Here is a 6,434-nt window from a genome sequence, read left to right as displayed (position 1 = left end):
GTGAGCGCCTTTGTTCCCCACCAAACTGAGCTCTGTCGTCTGGGGGCTCAGCAGCTCTCCCTCCCTTTGTCCTCCAGCCTTCCTGCTTTCTGAGCAGAGCTGTTAACTTATGACCTCCCAGACGCTAAGTCGCGCTTGCTGTCGGAACACAGTCCGTCCAGCCCCTCCGCTTTTGCCAGCCAGACTCGGGGGCTCTGCTTGGCCGGCGAGCCGCCCCTCCGCCCGGCTCCCTCCCGCCAGTCCGTGGAGCGCGCACCGCCTCGCCGCCCTTCCTACCCTCTTCCGTGGGCCTCTCGTCTGCGCTTGGCTCCGGAGACTCCGTTCTGCTAATCCTCTGGCGGTTTTCTGGGTTATTTAGCCAGGTGTAGGTGGAATCTAAGTGATCAGCAGGATGCGCGGTGAGCCCAGTGTCCTCCTACGCTGCCATCTTCCCTCCGGCTCCTGTTCTCAATTTTATAGGTATTTTCTTTTTCCTTCTCATTCTTTAAAAGTCTTTAGAATGCTAATTCTGCTCCCTGAAAGTTTTGAAATTATTCCCTTACTTTTTTCAATTAAATTTTTATTTTAATTAAAATAATATACTTACTCAGTTTAATGAGTCACATTGTAGTTAAAGGCTTATAATAATAATAGCTCTATTCTATCCACTGCCTAACCCAATTCCCACTCCACAAAAACAATTTTTAATTTCTAGTTATTGAGACTAAACCTCCTAATTTTAAATAAATGTATTTTACTGCTATTTCTTCATTCAAAAAAATTTAAAATCTATAGATTTCCTATTGTGAAGCTGAGTATTTAGGTCTCCAATACATGGTGATGATCTATCCAAAACACACTCACTCTCCCCTATTCTCTTTCTCTTTCCATTTCTCTTACTCTCTCTCTTTCTCTCTCTCTCTCACATATACACACATGCACACGCACATGCTTCCTCTCCACTATACTCTCAATATAATTTATTAAAAATTTTGTTTAAAATAAGAAATCAACATTTACATGCCTATGAATATATAAAAATTATTTAAGCTGAACCACATGAACCACCATGTCACCCATGATGATAGTTCTGTCCTTGAATAACTTTTCCTTTTTCTAGAATTTTAAATATTTCAGTATTTCTTTTGCTTAAGTTTCAATGTACTCGCTAGTAATTTTCCTCCAAATCTGAAAGAATTACATAACATCATCAAATGGTCAACCACATCAAATAATCTATCAGTGCATCTGTCTATATATCTTTCTGTCTACCTATATCCTTTTTTGCTATCTACGTATCTATAATCTCTTTGCCTTTAATCTACAATTTAAATGCTCCTGGGGAGCCCAGACTTTCTTTACCACCCGAATTGATTGATTTCTAAAACCTATGCACTAATGTCCTGGGAGCTCCCTTCATCAACATCTTGAGAATCCTATACATCATTCTTCTATGATAAAGTTCCATTTGCTTGATCACTTTATTACTGTTGTCTGTTTTTTCATTCTGTCTGCCTTTCCATTAAAAAACAACCTTTCACAGATACCTGGGTGGCTCAGTTTGTTGTGTGTCCGACTCTTGGTTTCAGCTCGGGTCATGAACTCATGGTTTGTGGGTCCGAGCCCTGTCTGGGGCTCTGTGCTCACAGTGCGTATGTAGCCTGCTTGGGATTTTCTCTTTCCCTCTCCAGGTCATGTTCTCTTGCCCTATCCCTCAGAAACCAAAAACAAAGGCAATAAAACAAAACCCTTTTATTCCTGTAAAGGAATTTTAGTGGAGTTTTGTGAGGAGGAGCAATTATATTCCTGTTTAAATGAAAGCCCCTCTTAATTATAACAAATGATCTAGTTCACGGAGAAAAGAGATATAATTAGCAACAAATCACATCTTTATCACCTCCATGCTTTAATGCTTGTTTGTATTGGTAACAAATCAATTTTCTCTTCAGATTTGAAAATTGGCTAATTGCCACCTTGATTCCTTGCCTTTCCAGATCTAGATACTCTCTTGTCCTTTCTTCACAGCAATGCTTACTGATAACTTATCTGCCTTTGCTGGCTCTTTTCTCCTGAACTCTCATTCCACAGCTCATGGAAATCAGGTTTTCAGCTCTACTACCTTCCTGAAATGGTTTGTGTTCAGGTTACTCACCGCCCAAAAGGAGACATTTTGAAACTTTCTTTTTTTTCCATCCATAATGTCTTTGATGCACTATACATTCTTAGTGTGCTCCTTTTAAAGGCTTTCTTGTGTTGTTTCAATGGCACTTTCACATTTTATCCTTTGGGAAGCCTACAAGGAGACTGTACATTTTAATCAGAAGTTGATTTAATGTCACTAAATTAAACAAAACAAAAAGGAATTGTTTAGTTAACTCTTTCGTTAAAGGGTATTGAATGAAGATAGCCTTATGCATCTATCTCCTTTGTTAAATATGATCAAAGTCCATGGGAAGAGTCTCCAGACAAGCCTTATTCACAGGTTGCTTTCCAGGCCCTCCTTTTATTGATTCTTTGACTGTAAATGCTCCTCTGAATAATTAGTTCTTCTTCAAATATGTTAATAATATTTTGAATATGTTAATAGACTTTTTTTTTATATGAGTGAACCAATCTTGTTTGTTTAAAGGGAATTTGCTTATCTTTGTTCTTAGGGATTATAGGATAGTGTTAACATTTAATTTTCATAAGACAATCTTATTTCCTTTATTTTGTAGTTCTTGGAAGGATGCCTCAAATTTGTGTCTATGTGAGATCACACCAAATATTCCTCTGGTTAGGTAGAAATTTTTTGTTTATCCCTCTCTTTCTTCTTTCCTCATTCCTTCTGCCCTTCCCTCCCTCCTGAATTCAGTGTGCTAGGCCCTGTGATAGCATCTAGGTTCTTGCATTCCCTTTTGCAATTTTTGACCAAAATTATAAAAGGTGAAATGATGGAAAATAAGGGAATATTGGGAATAATGTGTATACTTGATTTCTCTTATCTAAGTTATCTCATTTGTAAGTACCCAACACACTTATAGGTCTTGAAAAAAACCCACAAAGTGTCACCTTTAACTGAGAGATCTCATCTCGTATAAACTGCCAGAAACAGCTTTTGCCCTTGAAGAGTCTTATAAGCTCTGATATTTTGAAGTGAGCTGAATTCTAGACTCTTACCCTTTGTTGTATGGTGAAGCTGGTGTCCAGAAAGTTCAAATAAACTACTTCAATGAAATGGAATATTCCCAATAAATTTAGAGAAAGGAGTCAAATCCTTGGAGATTCTTGTTCAATTAGCCAACATTTAATCAACCCCAATGTGCCCAAACTTTCTATAGCGTAGGATATGTGTTTGTTGTTGTTGATGTATTTTTTATTATTATTTTTGTTTGTTGTTCAATGAGAGACTTTATTTTGGATGGTGAAAAAAAGAGCAATTGTCTCAATGCTCATTTTCTTCAAAGCATAGAACTGAAAGGACTGACCATATTCTGTTATTGCATTGACCTTTGGTGGATGAAACGTGATGGATTTGACTGCATTTCTTACAATAATTAGGTTTTAATCCTATTTCTAGAGGATATATGCACATCAAATTAGGAGTGCTCACGTAGGGTGCCTGGGTGGTTCAGTCGGTTAAACAAGCAACTTTGGCTCAGGTCATGGTCTCACCGTTCATGGTTTGAGTCCTGCATTGGGCTGTGTGCTGACAGTTCACAGCCTGGAGCCTGCTTTGGATTCCGTGTCTCCCACTCTCTCTGCCCCTTCCCCACTCACACTCTCTCTCTCAAAAATAAATTAACATTAAAAAAAAAGGTGCTCATGCACATGTAACATTTAAGCATAACTAAGTAGTTTTTAGTGCTGGATAGGAATTTATGTATGGAACGGTCAGGAGCAGTATTTCTGAGATGGCTGTAGACTTCTAAAGACTATGGTGTGTAGAGGTGCGTTTCTCCTAGACACATAATAAGCTTCCAAATTTTTGTTTTCAATTCAGAAATGTCTGTAAGACACTTCAGGAATTCAGAGAAAGAAACATCAACAAAGTTGGACATTCTAGAAGAAAAGTGCTTATGGCATTTACTTTCATATACTTTCTGCATATCTGCATTGAGTTTACTATATGTTTGATAAGAGTTATTTTTTAAATTTCCCCAGGGCACCTGGGTGGCTCAGTCAATGAAATGTCTGACGGGTTCACGAGTTTGAGCCTGCATCTGTCAGTACAGAGCCTGCTTAGAATTCTCTCTCTCTCCCCTTCTCACTGCCCCTCCCCTGTTCTCCCTTTCTCAAAATAAACAAATAAACTTAAAAAAGAAAGAAAATTGCCAGACATTTTTCATAACTAAAAATCACCTCTCTCTTCTGTATAATCCTCAGGCATTTTGCATGGTCCACTATACTTTTTCCATGTAAAAAGGGGGGCTTGCCTCTTCTAATTATTCTGCTTCTTAGGCTGGAGATTTGTACATTAAATTGTTAGTTACTAAATATTAAGTCTGGAACAAGATATGACACTTCAGATATAGCAAAGGTAAATTATGGCATACAGCACTATTATAAGGTGTGCTACTATTTTTATAGTAACTTTACCCACTCTATAACCACAAATAAGTATTTGTCTAGTATGTGTGTCGTTTTAAGGAAATTGTGTTGCAGCTTGTAATTACTTGCTCAAACTTCCATCCATCTGCTCAAACTTAGACCTTGCACTGCCTCAAACACACTTGAGGCAGGGGAAGGAAGAGAATGCTGAGTATGTTTTCTTAGAGCTGATTAAAGCCATTGTATTTACTTTGGTCCTTTAAGAATAAATTTGCTTTACTGTGGGATCAATGAGTCTACTACATTTCCTTGAAAAGTGAAGTACTTATGATGTGGCAATTTAGAGAGAGAAGAGAGAAAATGTCAGCAAGCTCTTGGTTTTCCTCAGTGATAGTTCCATGTGTACAACAACTACTAAGTCTGTATTTCTCTCTCTCTTTCTCTCGCACCCACACACACACACACACACACCCACACACACACACACCCTCCCCACACACAGCATTTGTAAAGCAGAATTAATTGCCTGAACTGCAAGGAAGATTTTCTCCCTCCTTTCAACCATTTATTTTTCTCATTAAACTGGACTTACTTTTTTTTTTTTTTTTTTTTTTAGAAACCACTCAGATGGTGTCCTTTCTCTTTTATTCACCCAAAGTAGGAAAAGAACAATCATCAAGGGCAAAGAGCAGCTGTAAAAGCAGCACTCAAAGCCAGCTTCATGCTCAGGAAAGGACACTGCATCTCCTTCTCATGATTTCTGGTATTCCTCACGTTCAGAGAATCTTCTCTAGTAATGAACTATAGAAATGACCCCTGAAAGTATTATAGTCTTTAACTGGACTTACAATAACACTATTAAAAGTCTTTTTGTATACATTCCTCATTAATGCCCTTTATACTCTTCATGCATTTCTGTCTTTGAGCCATTTGCTCTTTGTACAAGCATGTTTACACTGAGATTGTTTCTCTTCTGGGAATGTCCTTAAATTCATCCTTATTTACCAAAATCCTCATTGTCTCTCATATTCATGTATCAGGTACTTTATCAAATATTCTCTCATTTCCACTAAAATAGTGGATCTTTCCTTTCTCTTTGCTTCCAAGATTTTGTTGCGTTTCTTTTATATTTGTGACAATTGGCCCTACACAATGATTAAATGCCTCCTTGTCTTTCTTCCCATCTAGGCTGTAAAATCTGTAAACTTCTTCCATTAAAAGTCAGGCTTTACATATATATTTGGAATGCACAGAGCATTAGCAGATGTCTGCCAACCAGTACTCAATGCATGTTTATTAACACAGCATCAATGCTGTCATTCCTCTGGAAATGTAATCTTGCCTCTCTGCTTATGGAAATTTTCTGTCCTTCGGAAATCAGCTCTTTCTCGTCATCATCTGGTGACCCCAACCCTCAGTGATGTCTCTTTTTCCTAACTGGAAAGTTGTTTGGAGGATCAAAGGAGCTAAGATACAAGGAGAGTGTCTGGCACAGAGTCAGCACTATGTAAGCATTAGCTCTATGAGTTTCATTTATAGTTTGTAATGCACAGAGAGGTGATATACTCAAGAGTACCTGGTGGATAAGTGGTAGAGTGAAATGGAGATGTGGGGCCCCTGGCTTTCCATCTGGGTCTGTGATAGATTTCTCTAAGTCACTGAATCTTTCCCAAGATCCCTGTGACCCTGGCTGCTTGGTTAAGGAAGTATGCATAAAGAACACTCTAGAAAACAGACCATTTATTATTAGCTAGAGCCTAGTTCTGCTCTTTGAGAAAGAACTTTGACTTCTAGCCTAAGTTCTAAATTAAAATTGAATAAACAATTTTCTTGATCCTTTACATTGAGCCCTGACCTCATTCTTGAATGTTTTTTAAAGAGAGAGAGATATATCCCACAAGGATTGAGCTTACTTAAGACATCTC

The 6,434-nt window shown here is 38.1% G+C and overlaps 1 non-coding gene across 1 annotated transcript; it reads right to left on the bottom strand.

Annotated features, from left to right (window-relative positions):
- Positions 1 to 5,127: 5,127 nt before the first annotated feature.
- On the bottom strand, positions 5,128 to 5,344 carry LOC125917868 (small nucleolar RNA U3). The gene has a single exon (XR_007456324.1). It is a non-coding gene; the product is annotated as a small nucleolar RNA U3 (small nucleolar RNA).
- Between the last annotated feature and the right edge of the window lie 1,090 nt (positions 5,345 to 6,434).

This window comes from Panthera uncia, unplaced genomic scaffold (genome assembly GCF_023721935.1).
Source record: "Panthera uncia isolate 11264 unplaced genomic scaffold, Puncia_PCG_1.0 HiC_scaffold_265, whole genome shotgun sequence".
NCBI lineage: Eukaryota > Metazoa > Chordata > Mammalia > Carnivora > Felidae > Panthera > Panthera uncia.
The sequence above is the reverse complement of the archived record's forward strand: the minus strand, read 5'-3'. Positions and strand labels throughout refer to the sequence as shown.